The sequence below is a fragment of the Canis lupus genome, chromosome 17, assembly GCF_003254725.2.
Source record: "Canis lupus dingo isolate Sandy chromosome 17, ASM325472v2, whole genome shotgun sequence".
Classification (NCBI taxonomy): domain Eukaryota; kingdom Metazoa; phylum Chordata; class Mammalia; order Carnivora; family Canidae; genus Canis; species Canis lupus.
The window spans coordinates 50,704,715-50,724,163 of record NC_064259.1 but is presented as its reverse complement, the minus strand read 5'-3'; the positions used below and the strand labels follow the sequence as shown (position 1 = coordinate 50,724,163).

General features: G+C 44.2%; 1 protein-coding gene and 1 long non-coding RNA gene across 2 annotated transcripts in view; both read right to left on the bottom strand.

The window, feature by feature from the left end:
- Positions 1 to 5,736, bottom strand: part of LOC112664200 (cytochrome P450 26B1) — a 30,396-nt gene extending 24,660 nt beyond the window's left edge. Inside the window, exon 1 of the mRNA XM_049095669.1 lies at positions 5,721 to 5,736. The gene's annotated coding sequence lies outside the window, so the exon portion shown is untranslated. The remainder of the gene's footprint in view (positions 1 to 5,720) is intronic.
- A 9,714-nt stretch (positions 5,737 to 15,450) lies between these two features.
- LOC112664202 (uncharacterized) lies at positions 15,451 to 19,390 on the bottom strand. Its single transcript, XR_003139572.3, has 3 exons — positions 18,782 to 19,390; positions 15,960 to 15,995; positions 15,451 to 15,648 (listed from the first exon to the last, which is right to left on the bottom strand). It is a non-coding gene; the product is annotated as an uncharacterized LOC112664202 (long non-coding RNA).
- Between the last annotated feature and the right edge of the window lie 59 nt (positions 19,391 to 19,449).

The window sequence follows — 19,449 nt, the reverse complement described above, 5'->3', positions numbered from 1 at the left end:
CTAGATCCAAACTCGTGGCCCTAGATATTCATCTCAGAGGCCTGCTTGTCTACCTTCTCCCACTCTATGCCCTCCTTCCAGAATAGCCACGGCAAGGCCGGCAGTGCACCTCCGGCGCCCGATCCTCAAGGACAGTGTAGAGGACGCTCCCTGACTGTGCCCTGGCTATTTGGAGAGGAAGGGGGACCCTCCTGTCCTGGCTGGGTAGGGGTGGGGAGTCAACCGGGCTCTGCTTGAAAATCGCTACAGCGACATGAATGCTGCCTTTCTAGAACCCCAGGAACTGTATCCTCCTCCATCCCCCTTCCTTCCAGTGTCAGAGGCTCTGAGGCTGTTTAGGACATTCACAGACCCCTCCAAAACCACCGCCTGCCAGGGTCCCACCCAGTCCACCCACCTCTTGTGAGGCGCCCTCCTGCTCTTTGTGATGCCATGGAGCCGGGCTGATTCCCGATTCCAGGTATTTATTTCTCATCTTCTTCCTTGTCCCTTAGTGTGACCTGCTCCTGCAACCCACCCCCCGCCCCACCCCGCCCCCGGTATCCTGTCATCATTGGCTGTCTAGATTTTTAATTTTTTAAAAAAATTTAGGTTTATTTGACAGATAGCGATGCCTGTCCGAGTGTCTCTACCTGCCAGGGTCAGATGCAGGCATAGCCTGGCTCCTCACTCCCGACCTCCCAGAGACCACTGGCTGCAAAAGAGCCCCTCACCCACCCTCTTGCCGCCCTGGGAAGGGGTGGGGGGGCGCTTAGGAAAGAAGTTTGCTGCTTTCTCCTTTGCCTGAATAAGAAACGAACCTCACCCCCCAACCTCATCTCAGAAAGCTCAGGTTCAGAGACTTACCCAGAAGGAATTTGACAAAGAAATGGAAATCTCCCCCACCCTCCCCTGTCAAAGCCCCCATACCCACTCCTTTTCCTTCCACCCCACACCCAACCCAGACGAAAGCAACTCAAAAAGGGACTTGCCGATGGAGAGAACGGGTAGGTACGAGGAACGCAGCTGACAGCTGTGTCCAAATCGGCACTGCCTGGAAAAGAGTAGCCTGCCCGGTGGCGGTGGGACACCGGCAGTGCCCCAAGCTGGCTGTGGCTGGCAGGGACACTGCCGCAGCGATGGCGTTCCCTCGGCCCGGGGAGCCAAGAGCCCTTTATAGCCTGAAACCTGCCCTGGCACCGCCCACTGGGCGGCTGCAACCAGGCCTGCAACTAGGGGAGTCGCTGGAAGCTGGGAGGGCTTCCGCCCGGGACCCCAGGGCCAGACCCCCACGCACAGGACTCTGAGATTCCACTTCCTCCCATCCCAGGCAACTCTATGTCCTGGTATGTGCACAAGACTCTGTGTGTGTGTGTGAGTGTGCGTGCGCGTGTGCTCGTGCTAAACGTCCATTCAAAGACCTCAGATCTCTTTCCCTCAGCCTCTTTCTCTGGCGGTAACAGTTTTTGAAAGGATGGGGAGAGCAGTGTGTTTCTGCTCAGTTTATCAAATTACACTCGGTGACAAAGGACTGAAGTGCATTTTCTTGAAACCTTGACAATTGGGATCCAGGAAGAGAAAAGAAAGCATGACAGAGAACTCAGAGCTTTTGTGGAAGGTAGAACACGGCTATGAAAGGCAGGGGATGTGGTTGGGTGGCTCTAAGTGAATTTGCCTTCATGTGGTTTGGTGTTCAAAACTGCCTCCCCCACCCGCTACCTAAGCTGCAAAAATCCCACGGATCCCAGAAATTGCAAGATTGTTGATTTTTAAAAGGAACACTATTCATTTTCACATGGGCTGAGTCAGACAAGCTGGAGCACAGCTTCCTCCCGCCAGGGCTCTTTTCCCAGCCCTCTGGGCCAGCGGGCCAGCGGGGGGAGGCCTTCTCAGAGAGGTCGCTTGTTGACCTCAGTGCCCACCCCCCCCACCCCTCACCCCCACCCCAGCTTCTCCTCAGGAGCCTGTCTGAGAGAGGAACTGGGCAGGCTTTTCCTGGACAAAGCCCTGTCCTGCACCTGAACTCTGAGGACTGCTAGATGGGGAGGCCATGTCGGTGGTCTGGGGCATTGGACTGCTCCTTTTCACAATTTGGGGGCAGAAGGGTGGGTAGCCACCCAAGTCGCCAGCCTGAGATGCACAAGAGCAAGCCTGAGAGGAAAATACGGCCTCATCCAGAGCTTGGAGACCTGCTCTGAAACCAGCCCACTCCCCCTACCCTGCCTTCCCATTCCCAGCTGGCTTTTGTTCAGAAGTCAGCCAGCAGGCAGGCCACTGACCTACCAGCAGCCTTGCCCACATCGCTCAGAGAGACAGCTAACCTGAGAACCTCACTGGCACATATCCCCAACCCCAAAGCATGTCCTCTAGCATGAGCCACGGCTTCTGCTCTCTCCCAGAAGGAGATGGAGAGGCAGAGCTGGGAGGCCTTGTGTCCGCTTCCTAAGCAACCCCCACCTCTCTTCTCACACTTACACCAGCTCCACGCTAACCAGTTCCCTTAGTTTCTTCCCTGGAAACTGATAAGGTGGGCAAAGCCAAGAGTCGCCCGGGTCTGACTGTTCTGATGGCCAAGGCCCTGTCCTGCACCTGAACTCTGAGGAGCATGGTCCCTCCATGCTTTCACTTGATCTCCATGCCTGGGCCTGGCCACTCTGGAGGTACCAGGAGGTCCGTGGGAGGCCTTTTAGCCCGCCCTGCCCATCAATATCACCACCAAAACTCTATGCTTCCTCTTCCAATCAAGTTTCAGTACCAGCCCCTGGTCTCACTCCCTGCGACTAGATGGCCACCCAGAAATGCCTTCTGTATGGAAAATCTGGGGTGCCTCTGCCTGTCTTAGTTTTCCCTCCACTGGTTTCTTTTTCTTTTTACGATTTGTTTATTTCCTTGAGAGAAAGAGCACAAGCAGAGGGAAGAAGCAGGGGAAGAGGGAGAAGCAGGCTCCCCACTGAGCAGGGAACCTGACGTGGGGCTCAGTCACGGGACCTAGCAACATGGCCTGAGCTGAAGGCAGATGCTCAACTGAGGGAGCCACCCAGGTGCCCCTTCCCTTTACTGGTTTCATTCCTTCCTCACTGTCCTGCTTTCCAAACCCATTCATTCTCTGCACTCGCAATTAGGCGGGGTAGCTTGGTAGCTACAAACAAGGATTCTGGAGTCCTTTAGACCTAGGCCTCAAATCTGCTCTGCCATTTATTAGCAGAGCACTATTCTTGCCCTGTGTGAGCCTCAGAGCTCCTCCAGTGTGGCGAGTGGGTTAGTAGGGAACGAGAGCTGGGGCACGGAGACCTATCAGGAGACTGGGGATAACTCAGGTAATAGCAGCAGTTATAACAATAGTGATAATGATAGCACAATAATAATAGCTAGCAGTTATATTTCCTGAGTGCCCAGTGCTTCACATGTATTATTTCATTTAATCCTCACAGTGATCCCACAAAGTGGATACTATTATCCCCACTTTACAGAGAAGGAATCTGAGGTACCAAGTGGTTCAAAAAGTTGCCCAAGTAAACTCTGCCGCATTTTGAGAGTTAAACTCAGGGAATCTGGATTAGTCTGAGCTATTATCCAGCATACTAAGAACTAAACCAACTGGTAGTAGTGAGGATAGAGAAATGTGGGAAAATTTTAGAAGTATTTAGAGTTCTAATCAGAAAGTGGATGGATATGGCAACTGACTAGGGGTGGAGGGAGGAGGAAGGGGGTGGTTAGGATTTCAGGTGCATGGTGGTCTTATCTACTAGGCTAAGAAACTCAGAAGAAGGGTGAAGCTTGAGAGACAAGATGAGTTTGGTTTTCCCCTGGAAGATTCCAGGTGGTTGAGGGATATTCAAATGGAGCTGCGTGGTGGGCTGTAGGATATGGAAATCTGGAGCACAAAAGAGAGATCTGGACTGAAAAGAGATTTGAACATCATCTGCATTCAGGTACTAGGGGAAGATGTGGGAATAGAGAAGCCTGTACAGAGAAGCCAGCCCAGGAGAGAGTCCCAGGGAGTACCAGGTACAAGCAGAGGAGCAGGAGTCCCGGAAAGAAGGACCTCTTTTCTTTGCTCATAACACACATCCTAGTTAACTTTACTTGAGACCGATTACCCTATTTGTTTGTTTCCCTTCAGCACTTAAAATCAGAGTTATCAAGGAACTCTGCTTAGCAATTTCAGCCCTACTTAACTGAGGGCCACACAGACACACTCACGTACACATGCACATGCATGTACACAGAACTTCCTGATCTGTGGACCCCCATTAGTAAGATTCTTTATCCAGCTGCCTTTTTAGCAGCACTTTTCAGTATCTTATAATTGTTTATAAAGCTATCTACTTCACTGAGGTATTTCAGCACATGACATGGTGACATGAACATTTTAGGGGCCCCTCCTAAGTGGGCAGGGTCTCATCTGTCCCCAGGCTAGGACTCTGTCCAGGCCGCCAGTCTTGCACCAAGTAGAGCTCTCCCCTTGCACTATGTCCTCTACCAGACCGTGGCTTCCTAGAGAACACAACCTGACTCCACTGTCTTCCTCTGTGCACTCAGGACAGAGACAGAAAGGGGATCTCTGAAGGAGTGGGGAGTAGGAGGACCTGGTGAGCTCAGAAGTACCACACTATTAGGTGTTCACAAAAAAAAAAACAAAAAACAACAACAACAAAAAAAACAAATGGGTGTGGGTAGGGGGAAAATATGAGAAGAAAAGCAGACAAATAATAGAGAGAGATGCAGCCACTTCCCATGCTCTCTTCTGACCCACTGTAGGAGAGCTCATGTGCCAGAGGAGCAAACATGGGTGGCCGGGTCAGGGGGAAGGCAGGAGAGAAGGGCAAGAGACAGGTGAGGGAAGGAGAGGAGGATGAGGGTGCTTAGGTAAGGTCTCTATGCAGTAATGCTAGTTATTAAAGCACCAGCTCCAAACCTCTGGGCTCAGCATGCCCTCCAAGGGGAGACAAGGCATTGCCATGGGGGGCAAGTGGCAACTGTGGGGAAAAGACCGGGCACAACTGTCACGTGGAGAGCAAATGAGCAGGGCAAGAATCCAATGCTTCTTCCTCTGCTGGGGGTGTGCGCACATTCTGATTCTCACAGATGCTCCTATTGCACTCACATCCATGCATTCTTTTCTCACACTACACATGCTCATCCCCCTCCCCATTCTCCACAAGCTGGGGCAGGAGGTGGGAACACTGAACTCCATGGCCTTGCAGCTTCAGGCCCAGCAGGAGGAGGACCGGCCACTGTTCTCTGCACCTTAGGACCCAGATGAGGAGTGACTGGCTTGGCCTGCTGTGTGAGGGACACCTCACAAGAAGATGGCCTGCTGGGGGTGAGGATGGGAGTAGGGGTGAGGCAAGCTTCTCAGGGAGGGCCACACTCATGTAAAAAGACCCTGCGTGGCCCTTTTCCTAGGCCCCAGATAAAGGTTTCCAGCTCTGCCCAACTGCTGATGTTTCTCCACCAGGGCTCCTCTCAGACAGGGCCATGGTCAGTTTGGGGAAAGCAGGATGAGCTGCTGTAGGGCAGGGGCAGCCCTGGGCTCAGAGAAGCCATCACTGATCCCTCAGGGCTCTGTTACAAGAACTTGCACCCTCCTTCTCCTGTGACTGAGTGCTCCCTCTCAGCCCCCACAAAGCAGCTGCAGTACTCAGTACAGAGCAATAGTAGAGAGAGGGACACTCAGTCCACAGTTAGAGAGCTGTCTGGAAAGGAGACATTTGGGCCAGGGGCCTCTCTCTGCCCACCTTATGACCAGCCAACCCAACTCAGGCCAAGGGGCGGCGGAATGAGCACAAGCCAGGGGTCAGTTCTGCCATCAACAGCTGGAGAGTCTTGACCATTTCTCTCTGAGGCTCAATTTTCCTATAAAAATGGGGAGAATAAGTTCTTGCCTTACTGGACACTTGGCAGTTGTGAGGCTTTAGAAAAAAAAGAGGGGGGTGATTTATGTAGACACTTGAAATGACAGGCTCCTAGCAGGGGCAGATTTGAGGAGAAGCTGAGGGAGCTGAGGTTTTGGGGTCTCACCTTTCTAGGCTCCTTCTGAAACCCTGAGAGTGGCCCTCGCAATTCATATTTTTGTATTATTTTCTTACAGATTTCAGTTTTCCCAACCCCTGGGACCTGAATGCTACTGCTTCCCCTTCTCATGTCCTCTTATTCTCAGTCCTCTCCAAGTATATTCCAGATGCAGAAGGAGAATTGCCCAGTCTGGCCGGCAGAGCTAAAATGAGCCCTGGGCCAGGTCCCATCCAGATAGAAGGTCTGGGTGAAACCACCTCTCCTGAGCAGGTTGCCCTCGGACTGGTCTCATGGCTGAACTGGGCATGGTGTCTGTCCTTCCCCATCCTCTACTCACAGCAGCTGGCCCAACCCAGGGATCAGGCTAAATGAATTCCCTGGGTTCTCAGAAGTTGTGGCTGACTCTGAGCCTTGTGTCCCAGTCTGGCAGGGGCTTTGCTCCAAAAATTATGAACTCCTAGAGAAGCTAGTTGTAGGGACGTGCGTGCTAGACAACCCAGAGGCTCGGGTATGGGCCTTCAGGAGAACAAAAGCAACTTGGTTGGCTTCTCCATTAGCACCCCGTTTCCCTAAGGAGCCTTGGAGGGAGTGGGGACACAGGGCTCCATCCTCAGTGTCTGGGAGATGGATGGGGCTGATTTTTTCCACGATTCCTCCCCATAAATCTGATTTGGCCCCTCATCAGTCTCGGCCAGTCTCCATGGAGGTGTGTGGTAGTGATGAATGGGCTGCCTGGCTAATGTGACTGAGGTGGCAGGGACTTGGGGAGGGGCTCTGCTCTGATGGATGGTCCTCATGAGGGCATATTGCATTAGACACCCATAATGCAATCAGCAGGGCCATTACGATACCAATTTGTTGCTCTTCCTCACCAGGGTGGGGCAGTGAGCTGGAAGATGAAGGACAATGTCAGGACTTTGGAGACACCTGGGAGGGGGGGGCGGATTTCAGGAGGGGGTCAGATTTCCCTGTTGGGGGATTTTGCTGGGGGGATAATATGAAGCCAAAGAAAGCCCAAGCTGGAAAGAGAAGAGAGGGGAAGTGAAGCCCAGAGAGAAGATGTGACCTGTCCAAGGTCACTTCTGGAACCAGAGGGAAGAGCTGGAGATAGCACCTGAGTCCCCTGCTTTCTGAGCCAGGGTAAGCGGGGTTGGAGGAGACAATGGCATTAGGAGAGAAGAGCCTCATCGCTGGCCTCTGTGTGGCTCAAAGCATCCACATTCCCCAGGAGATGTGCCGAGATGAGCAAAGCCCAGGACTGCTCCTGTGAAGAAAGCAGGTGGTCCACTACGCGGTGCTGCACTGGCCCCAGACGGCGCCCACTCCAGACACCTCCCCCACGTTATTTGTGATCTATAACCGTACCGTGAAGTTTCTCCTGTGACTTTAGTCTCCGGAACACGACACTGTCTCCAGTCTTTCCTTATCCTACAGGTCATCAGAAGAGAACCTTTACAACAAAACATTCCTCCCTGCTTGTGAAAGCTGTCAGCAGCTCCCAGTTGCCCTCAGGATGGGGCCTAGCCTGGCTCTCTGACTTCAGCCTTTCTCCCAGCCTGAGACCCAGGGCTCCCTCCACTCCGCCAGCCTCTTCTGTGGCGGCAAGAGCAGGCCCAAGCTTTTAGGTTCCGGGGCCCTTTCCTTGGGCCTCACGGGCAGGAATCAGACTATCGGATGCTTCAGTTCTGGGGAAGTTCAGCCAGGGCAGGCTTCACTCCTGCTATCTTTGCCCCGGCCCTCCTCTGGATCCCCTTGCTTTTTTTTTTTTTAAATTTTTATTTATTTATGATAGTCACAAAGAGAGAAAGAGAGAGAGGCAGAGACATAGGCAGAGGGAGAAGCAGGCTCCATGCACCGGGAGCCTGATGTGGGATTCGATCCCGGGTCTCCAGGATCGCGCCCTGGGCCAAAGGCAGGCGCCAAACCGCTGCGCCACCCAGGGATCCCATGGATCCCCTTGCTTTACCTCCAGGCTCACACTGCACTGTGCTGGTATTGATTTTATGCTCCGTCCTTTCAATGTATTAAAATGATAGCAAGTACAGAGATTGCATTCTTCCTCTTCAGAGCCCCCTGTGTCTATGTTCTCAATAAGTGTTTTTCTACATGAATCCTCTCATATATTCCAGGACTCAGCTCGTTTCCATCTCAAGCAACTTCATTCTGGTCATTTCTAAATGTTTCTTCCCTTCTGCCCAGAGCCACGCCAATCTCTCTCTTAGCCTGGAAGGACTTTCCCTCGATGCCAATGAATTCTAGGCTGACACCTCAGAAAGGATGGGATTAAAGAGCATGACTGTTAGAATCAAGAAACTTTGGAGAACTTTCTCTGCTTACTGATCTATAGTTTGGAGATAGGTCAGTTGTGAGGTTACATTTACCATTTGATGGCATTCTGTGCGCAATTTCTTTCCCTCACCAGATTTCTAAAAGATATCCTCTCCAAGTGTCTAAAACAGATTTCCTCACCTTCTCTCAAACCAACATTTCCCTGGCACCTGGCAACCCTGTTTCTGGCAGCCCTGTCAGTTTTTCCAGTAAATTAAGGGAACATTAGTTTACCTCTCCCACCTCTCTGGCTGTTTAATTAAGCAAAGGTCAATTGATTTACCATGCATTTTGATTCTTGAATCCACCCCTCATCCCCATACTCATTTCCACTATCCTCAGATTAGAGGAATCTTCAGATGGGGTAAGAGTTTGTTTAGAGATAATCTATACAATTAAATCTGCTGCTATAGCCTATTTTCTCACCCTTTCTTACCCTTACTTCCCACCCTGTTTCTCACTCATCTACACTTACCTGATGGCTTACAGGAGTCACAAACTATCAATGAGCAGCACCCTAGGTACCTCCTTCTGCCCCAGATGAAGGTAATTTTACAAGCTATATCAAGGAACAGATAACCCTTGATACAGCACTTCAGAGAATAAAGATAAGATTTCTCAAAAAAATTCCTTCTGCATGCCAAAACAAAACCTGTTGAAAGCAGCACAAAAACACTATTTGTACAGACAAGTCTTACTTATGAATATTTATATGAAAATGCTAATCAAATGCTACCAAATAAAATTCAGAAGTTCATCAAAATAATCAACCCAATCATAACCAAGTGGGGTTGAACTCATAAATGAGCCAAAAAATATTTCAACAACAGGGTCTGCTACATTAATAGGTAAAGAAAAAAGACTGATCCCTTCACTTTGTGTTGGGAAAAAAAAGCGTTTAATAAAATTCAACACAAATTTCTTATAAAAGCTTGCAATATGCAAGGAATAGAAGAAAACTTTAACCTTATAATTCACAACTGAACATTAGAAGCACTTCAATTAAAACAAGGAATAAATTCTAGCCATGATCTCTATTGTTCAACCCTGTGTGGTTGTCTTAATTAAATTTTTAAAAAAGTCACAAATGCAAGGAAAAATCAGAAGTATGAATATAAACACAACAAATGAACAAACAAAGGAAAAAGACAAAAAACAGACCAATACAGAGAATTAACTGGTGGTTGACAGAAGGGAGTTGGTGGGGGGAGGAGATGAGTAAAATAGATGAAGGAGATTAAGGGTACGCTCGTGGTGAAGAGCATGGAGAAATGCATGGAAGCACTGAATCACTGTACTGCACATCTGAAACTAATATAGCACTGTATGTTAACTATGCTTGAATAAAAAAGTAAATGAGCAATAGTAACTCCAAAAGAAGTATGAATATAAATAAAAGAGATCGCTCTTGAACAAATTTCTGATTTCTTTCAAGATTATTGATCTTTTAGAGCTCTCTCTCCCTTTCTGGAAAAGAAATATTCATGCAGTGGAATATACAATTTTGGCAATATGTATTTTTCTGGAAGCATCAGCCATCCTTAGGTTTGTGGATTTCTTTCCACAAAATTTACTTATATTTTAGTTATTTTTAAAAATTACTTCAAAAAATGTCCTCAACTCTCTGCTATTTCCATTTTCTGATCCTAATTTCGTCCAGGAAACAGGAAAGTATTTGTATTTTCTTACACTGGTTTTCCTTGATTAGGTTTGCTTAGTGATTTGTCTAGTTCATCCCCCTACCAATAAAATAGCTCTTTTATTTAGAAAGGAATAGGACATTGTCATGATTACAGCTGTTAGGACTGCCTATAATACAATCTCTCCGAGAATCAACAAAAAAACCTATTTAATAAAAGCATGTTGTAACTTGTTCAGATACATGATAAACATATAATCAATAGCTTTCTTATGTTAGAATTAATAAATTAAAAATACGATTTAAAATACATAATGAATAATGTGAATATTTATGTGAATAATGTGAATTCATGAATAATGCAAGACTTGTGGAAAGAAAACATAAAACTTTATGAAAGACGTAAAAGAAGACCTAAATAGAGACTTACCATGTTGGGATGTCAGTTTCTCCAAAATTGAATAAATTCAATATAATCACAATCAAAATCCCCATGGGATTTTTAAATGAAATTTCACAAATTAATTCTATCGCTCATCTGTGAGAATAAACATACAAGAATAGCCAAGATATTTCAGAAAAAGATCAATGATGGGAGACTTTTCATACTAGATATCAGAATATATTTTAAGGTATCAAAAATTAAAGTAGTCTCCTATTGACACTGAAATAGAGAAATAGGCAAGTAGGATATTGAGTCTAGAAATAGACCCATGCATTGAAAATCAGTGAGGAAAGGATTGACTAATAATAGGCATTTAGGATCTTCCAATAGCCATTTGAGAGAAAAAAAAAGTTTAGAGTTGCATCTTATATAACCCCAAAATAAAATCCAGATAGATTGAAAATCTAAATATAAAACAAAAATATTTTTATAATCTGGAGGCTAGGAAAGCCTTTCTAACCAAGGTACATAACTCAGATACTTAAAAGAAAAGACTGACAATTAAATTACATTAAATTTCAAGATTCTTTATGACCAAAATAGGTGAATGTGAAGTTATAGGTTAGCAATTCTGAAACTGTAGAGTGGGTTTGAATAAATAAGTAAATGGCTGGTAGACAGCGGGAGCGGGTTCTCATCACTGGAGAGAAGGAAAGGTTAGAATTATCCCTGTGGTACTGGATTGGAGTTTGAAACATCTATGTAAACTCATTTATATGTATATATATAATATATACCACACACACACACACACACACATGCATACATGCACACACAGATACATGAATACAGAAATAAATAGAGATATGCAGGTATATGTGAGTTAGTGTATATAATAAAGTATCTATCTCTGTCTGCTAAGAGCCCATAAACAGCACCCCAGTAGCAATGAGCACACCAAGCACCCAGATCTTGGTTTCTAAATATCATTCTACTGTAAAAGGAGCGCTAAAGCTCCTTGAAGAATTGGGTAATTCTAGGACTGTAACAGGAAAAGCACAAGATAAACCTGAAGCATCTTATAGTTCCATAAATCTAAGAAATGTTAAAATAAACAAAAGGGTGGAAGTTTTTCAAAGGTAGACAGGAGCCAACTTGAAAGAACTTTCCAATGGCCAAATTTGAGCAAAGAAACAAATAACATGGGTTGGGCTATAATCTGAAGTATAAAATAAATGCAGAAGTCCAGAGGATAAACATAGAGACCTGAGAGCAGAATTCAATGGGGAAAAAAATAATAGTCTTTCAACAAATAATGCTGGAATAATGGGACCTCCACACATAAAAGAATGAATTTGGACCTCTAACTTATACCACATGCAAAAATCAACTCAAGATGGATAAAAGACCTAAATGTAAGAATTTAAACTATAAAACTTTAAAAGGAAATGAAGGTATACATATTTGTGCTTTTGTATTAAGCAGTAATTTCTTAGATCACACCAAACCACAAGCAACAACAACAAAAGATAAATTGAGACTTCATCAAAATTTAGAAACTTTGTCCATGAAAAGGCACTGTCAAAAAGTTAAGATTCATAGAATGGGAGAAAATATTTGCAAATCATATTTCTGATAGGGGCCTAGTATCCAGACTATAAAGAACTCTTACAACTTAACAATAAAAAAGACAACCCATTTAAAAAAAAAAAAAAAGAGCAAAGGACTTGAATAGACACTTCTCCAAAGATGATATAAAGTGGCCAAGATCCACACAGAAAGATTCTCAATATCATTAGTCATTATGGAAAGGCATATCAAGGGGCACCTTGGTAGCTCAGTCAGTGAAGCATCCCACCCTTGGTTTCAGCTCAGGTCATGATCTCAGGTTCCCGAGATCCAGCCCCTTATGGGGCTCTGTGTACAGTGCAAAATCTGCTTGAGATTCTCTCCTTCCCCCTCCTCTTCTGCCTCCCTCCCCACTTGTGTTCACGCTCTCTCTCTAAAATAAATAAAAAAAAATTTTTTTTAAAGAAATGCACATCAAGACTACAGTGAGATATCACTTCATAGCCACTGGGATGGCAATTATAGAAAAATAAAAAAGCCAAAACCCAGAAAATGGCAAGTATTGGCAGGCCATGATGAACGCTTATACATTGCTAGAGGGAACATAAAATGCTAAAGCCTCTTTGGAAAACAGTTTGGCAATTTCTCAAAAAGTTAAATGCAGAGTTACCATATTACCCAACAATCCCACTTCTAGGTATGTATCCAAGAGAATTAAAACATTTGTTCCAAAAAAAAAAAAAAGTATCCACCAATGTTCATGGAAGCATTACTCATAATAGTTAAAGAAGTAGAAACCACACAAAGGTCCATCAAACCTAAATGGATAAATGAAGTGTGGTATGTTCATGCAATGGAATATTATTCAGTCATAAAAGCAATAAAGGACATTGTATATACATGGATAAACTTTGAAAATGTTATGCTAAGTGAATGCAGCCAGATGCTGAAAGTCACATATTATATGGTTCCATTTATATGAAATGTACAGGATAGAGAAATTAATAGAAATTAATATCTACAGGATAAAAAGTGGATTTGGGGGATGAGGGAAGGAGGGAATTGGGAGTGATTGCTAGTAAGTAGAAAGTTTCTTTTGGGGTGATGGAAGTGTTCTGAGATTTGATGCAGACAGTTGCACGATGAGTATAGAGAAATCCATTGAATTGTATGTTTTGAAATGCTGAATTTTATGTTGTGTGAGTTCTATTACAATACAAGATTACAAAGAGAAGAAAGTAGTCTAAAATAGATGCAAAAACATGTGTGAATGTCCATACTGAGATAAATAAGTGATTTAAATAAATTAATTAAGATGAAGAGCCAAAACTTTCCTATGAGTTCCCAATGGTTTATCTAGATGCCCATTCTAGGAGGCAAAGCTTAAGCCCCTCCCCTCCCTGCTGCCATCTTAGTGGTGTACTGCTGTCAGTGACTTGTTTCTAAACAACTAGAATATGGAAAGGGATAAATAGTCGCTTTATGGTGGAGAAGCATGAAGGACACTGTTATACCCAAGTGTTCAAGGTTCATACCACTAGTGATGTTGTGTAACTTCCGACGTATCACCTCTATTGTATTCTTTCAAAAAACCCATAACCCCCATCTACTTAAGAGCAAAACATCAGATGAATGCCAATTGAAGGACATTCTACAAAATGTCTAAACCAGCATCCTCAAAACTGTTAAGGTCATAAAGAAATAAGGAAAGATAGAGAAACTGTCACAGACCAAAAGAGCTAGAGCAAATAAACATTGTGGTATCCTAGATTGAATCCTGGAACAGAAAAGCTGGTGAAATCCCACTGAAGTCTGGGTTATGGTTTATAAAATTTTCACAAATGTATATAGTAATATGTTAACAAGAGAGGAAACTGGGTGAGGGGTATATGAGAACTCTGTATCTCTTTGCAGCTTCTCCATAAAGTGCAAGACTAGGAGAAAATATTTGTTCATATGTAACAAATGCATAGTTTGCACTAGTAAGCTTTGCCTCCTAGAATGGGCATCTAAATAAACAGGTCAAGGATATAGATCCGACCTCTTGACAGCATTCATTTCCCCCTGGTTCCCGGTTGACAGGACTCAGATTGGCTCAAATAGTGGTGCCGATCTCTTGATCTCTTGCCCGGGTCCCAGCTCCATTTATCTTTTCATTCATATACATAGTCGGTTCACTCAATACAATTAATGGGCATATATTATGTGGTAGAAAGTCTTCCAGATACCGAGGATAAAGCTGTGAACAAAATACTCTGTTCTCCTGTAGTTTACAGCCAATGAGCCATAAGTGGTCTAAACCAGAGGTAACTTCCCTCCCTTTGGCTGTGATTGGTTTTGGGCGTGGCCATGGGGTTCAGTTCTGGCCAATAAGATGTAAGAGGAGGTAATATAAAGAGATCATTTAAAATAGTAATTTAAATTTAATAATTTTGAGAATATTTTACATGGTTTTAGGGAAACAAATCTATAAACCCGAAGACAGAAAATCATGGTCTCCTAAGGAAGGAAGAGAGTTGGCCTGCACAGGCCTTTATCTCTTGGACTTTTCCTTGTCCTCCTTCTCCTTTCCTCCCGCCTGGAAGGTGGATGTGATGATGCTTGGAGGTTAGGCAACTGTCCTGTGCCCATGAAATGCTAAGCATGCTAAGTACAACAGAACAGAAAGACAAGAAGCCTGGGTCTCTGAGGCATAGCTGCTCTATAATTTCCTATAATGCTCATATTTAACTCTCCAGAATTCTTCCGATTGAGAACATTATGTAGAATACAAATCTATGTATTTGTAAAAACATTTCAACATCTTGCTGTATTCATTTCGGATTTTAAAAAAAGAAATTAGACTAATGAATAAAGCAAAAAGCCTGCTGTGTATCCAGGGGGACCTCATTTTTCCCCTCACCCTGCAGAGATGACTACTATACTGAATTCAGTGTTTTTCTCATGAATGTTTTCACACTTAAAATCATATCATGCTGTCATCATTCTTCAACTTGCTTTTTTATTCAACAAGTTTTGAAAGATTTGTTCATATTGACCCATGTAGTTCATTTTAACTGCTATACAGTCTCTCTTAGATGAATATCTCACCATCTATTCTCCCATTGGTGGAGATTTAGGTGATTTCTAATCTTCATCATTATAAATAATACTGGAATGGAATAAGACCTGTCTTATACATGTCTCCTTGTGGATAGATTTCTCTTGGGAATGTTCTCAGAAGTGGGATCACTGAGTGTGAGGGTATGCACCTCTTTAACTTTATGGGACACAGGCTCACAATACCTTGTTCAAAACTTTGTGGGCCAAATGTGTTTCAGAGTAAGAACGATTTGGATTTTAGAAAGGCAGTACAGTGCTGTGCCATACATCATATTCTAGCAGGGCTTGGGTAAAGTATTCCATAATCAAATATATTTCTTTTTCTGTGGTGAAAAGTGAAAATATCCACACACAAAAAAATGGAATAAAGACCATAAATAATCTCACATAGAGTCAGGTTTTGCCACCACATATGTTAAGAAAGAACTTCCAGTTATCAGGGTTTTTGTTTTGTTTTGTTTTGGTTTTATTTCTGAATTGCAGATAAGGGATTTGAATCTGCAGCACAAAACTGCTTTTGAAAGTAGCTGTATTAATATATCTTCCTACCACTGTTTCTTCAACCCCTCATCAGCATCTGTTAATATGGGACTGCAGGACTTTGCTATCTGATAGATGTTTGCATATTCTGTAAGTAAAACAAAACAGAAAATATAGAATATGGAAGGAGAGATCTCACTCACAATAGTAATGAAAACGTTAAACATCCATGGTTGTACGAAGTAAGAAATGTGAGGAATCCAAATGAAGAAAATGTTAAAACTGTTAGAGGAATATAAATGTGATAAGTAAATGGACAGATATTTTTCATCAATGTTTACAGGCAGACTATGTTATAAAGATGCTATTTATCTGCAAGTTATCTTATACATTCAATGCAGTGCCAATCCAAATCACAATAAAACTTTTGAAACTTGAAAAAAGCATGTATAAAATTACCATGGAAGAATAAATATCCAAATATTCAGGAACAATCTGAAAGAGAAAAGCATGATGTAGAAGGGATTAGTAGATATTAAAACTGATTAAAAAGATTTGGTAGTTAAAACAATATGGTAATGGTTCAGAAATAGAATGATCATGGAACAGTAAATAAAGTCCAGAAATAGGCCCAAAGATAAATGGAAATCTAACATATGATAAATATATTTACACTGATATTTACAAATTAATCTGTGATGTTCTGGGAGAATTGGTTAGCCTTTGGGGAAAAAGAAAAAGCTGGATCCCTGACCCATTCTTGACCTCAAAGTAGACTTCAAATTGATAAAATAATTAATGTGTTAAAAATGAACTCTCAGATTTTTATCCATTCATCTGTTGAAGGACATCACAGCTCCTTACAATACACACACACACACACACACACACACACACACAAAAGAACTATCAGAAGAAAACATGGGTCGATATTTGTATAATTTTGGTGAAAAGACAGTCTGACATGAAATCTACACGTCATAAAGGAAAAGCCTGATAAACTGACATTTGAAAACTGACGTTTTTCAAAAATGAAAAACCTTTCATGTGGCAAGAAATGCCAGGTAGTGAGTATTGTGGCTCATCTCTTCAATATCCTTCCACCATTGCCCCAGTGTGTAGCTGCCATGCGGTTTGTTTGGGAGTGAATAGTAACACCTCTTTACTCCAGAGTCCCAGAACTGATTGTTTTATCCTACCAGAGTGGTTCCATTGGCCTTGCCACAGTGATGAGTTCAAGTAACTCGTGTCTCAGCAGTAACCCCACGGCATGGTCCTTGTCAAAAAGAACGGCACATAATCCAATTTAAGCCTCTAAATATTGGAGGCTACGGGTCAGAAGGGGCCTTACTCTCTCAGAGGGCCTTTGAAAGTCAGTTTCCGCACATTGTAGTGTGGCGGTGGAAGAATGACAGCCCGTCAGCCACCAGCAGGGAACTGAGCTTTAGGATAGCTTTGCCTCTATAAAAGGCAGGGGGAACAGAAGGGAAAGAAACAAGGCCCTGACAGTTAGTCATCAAATCAGACCAACTCTGAACTACCTTTGGACTTTCAGCCAACAAATCTCCTTTTCTGAGTTAGGTTTTATGTTACTCGCAGAATAAGGAGTTCTAAATGATATGGACCATGAACAAACTCAAAAGACAAACTGAGGAAAATATCTGCACATGCAAATGACAAATAATTTAAATCCCTAAAATGCAAAGAACTGCAAATAAACACAAAAAGGAAAATAACCTTTTTTTTTTTTGTTTGAAAAGGCAGACTATATGGATAGCTGCTTCATATAGGTGGAAATGCTAATGACTAATACACATGGATGCTTAAGCTCCCTGTCAATTAATTTACATCAAACAAAGGGAAATCATTCTTTACTTATAAGATTGGCAAGGATGAAAAATATTGATGTTACTTAGGGCTGAGGATATATAGAGGAACAGACTCACATCCTATTGAAGACAGTGTAAATTGGTGATTTTCAAAAGAGTAATATACAGCTTCTCTTAACGTTTATAATACTTTTGATCTTTAACCAACCAGTGTCACTGCTGAAACTTCATACTACAGAAATAACTATGCAAGAAGGCAAGGGTGTACACAAACGTCTTGCAATACTATTCACAATAGTGAAACGCCAGGAACATCCCAGATATTCACCAGTTCAGAATTAAATAAACTCCAGAGACATCAATGCAATGGAAATATTCAAAGGCTTTATAAAGGAAGAAATCCTATTATATTGCCATGAAAGATGTCCAAAACATATTAAGTGGGAAAGAAACCTGTAATATAATATACTATGGTTGTGTGTTTTTTGCATGTGAAAAAGTATATACATATTCCAGTAAGTGGGAATTTCCAGCGGTTCTATGTGGGCAGTGGGATCAGGGCTCCATGACGGGGAGGTCTGAATTCTTTTAGATGCCCACATCCACATATCCTCGCACACCTGCCTTCACCCCCAACCCCACCCCTGCCGGGATGCATGGCCTGTCAGGGATTACAGGGCTGTTTTGGTCTCTCACCTGACTCACTCTGTTTCCCACCTGTTCCCTACTCCACAGTGTACCAGGAATGGGCTCATACATGCTTGTAGACAGCGTTCAAACCACAACAAAACTGACTAAAAGTTAGTTCGCTTTTTATTCTCAATACCCTTCCTAAATCCTGTCAGCTAAAAGATAGTCCTCCTAGCAGGGAGTGCTAGTGCTCCTTTCCAGGCCCCCTCCCTTGGTAGCAACTGTCTCCGCTCCAAGAGTGACTCCTTTGGTCACGACTGCCCAGGCCCCCTCCCTTGGTAGCAACTGTCCCCGCTCCAAGAGTGACTCCTTTGGTCACGACTGCCCAGATGCCATTGGCGGGGTAAAGTGCTGCCAAGGATGCACACAAGTGTAGAAGGTCATCCCTGACTTCAAAGAGCCGAAATGCCAGACAAGACGGCAGTTACTAGAAATCGTCAGTGTCTCTGGAGCTCAGCTTACTGCCTCCATGACCTGCCTCCCCAGAGCAGCCTCTCTCCTCCTGCTGCCCCGACGACAATGACAACGAGGGATCTAGTCTCACTCCTCCCCTGATGCCCTGTGCTGCCCTGCGCCTCAGGCCTTACCCTTTATTTCTCGGCCTGTGGGGAAAAAGGAAACTCTCTGATGCTTTGGTCTTCCTTCTCCCGTGCCCATCTTTGCCTCCTTGGGTCCCCAGGGTCCAGATCATCAGTTAACCTTTCACTTTGCCCCTGAGAATGACACCCCGAAAACTCCTTCCCTAAAACCTTGGAAACCTACCTGGGAAGAAAAAGTGAAATGGCGGCTCAGGCCTCACTATCTGAAAAGCCCTCGGCGGGGCAGAGCAGCTTTCCTAGGCCTGCGGAAGTGGTGTTTCCCCAGCAGGCTTCTCTGGAGAAGAGGTTCACTGGAGAGGGCAAGGCCTTACTCCATCAGCTTTAAAAATGAGCACTCCGTGGAATAGAAAGAAAGAAAAGCCATCCACTCGGGTGAACCTGAGCCTTGTAACAGAGAGGGGAGTGTGTAGGGAGAACAAGAGGGAGATCCAATTAATTACCCTTAGAAGCAAAGGTAAAAGTTGAAGATTACGAGACCCATTTACAGGAGGAAATAGACCCATCATTGAGCCTAGAGAATGAAAGGATTGTTTAGGCCAGAAAAGCGTCTCAATGTTCAGATTCCATTCCTTTTCTGGAGCTCTGGAGAGAGGAAGGTCATAGCTTGGGCTTGGAAGATAACACTGAGCAGCGGGTTCAGATCGGGAGGGGGCCTGTTGTCTTGGGTCCGGTGCTGGCCCACATCCTGCCCCCACCCTGAGGGAATAGGAGCTTCGATCCTCTCTGGGAGTTGATGTGGGCCGGCTGGTGAAGGGGAGCCCCCCCTGGCAGAGAGGCCCCTCCATTACCATCACAACGGCTGATGTCACAGACCCCACAGAGCAGCTGGGG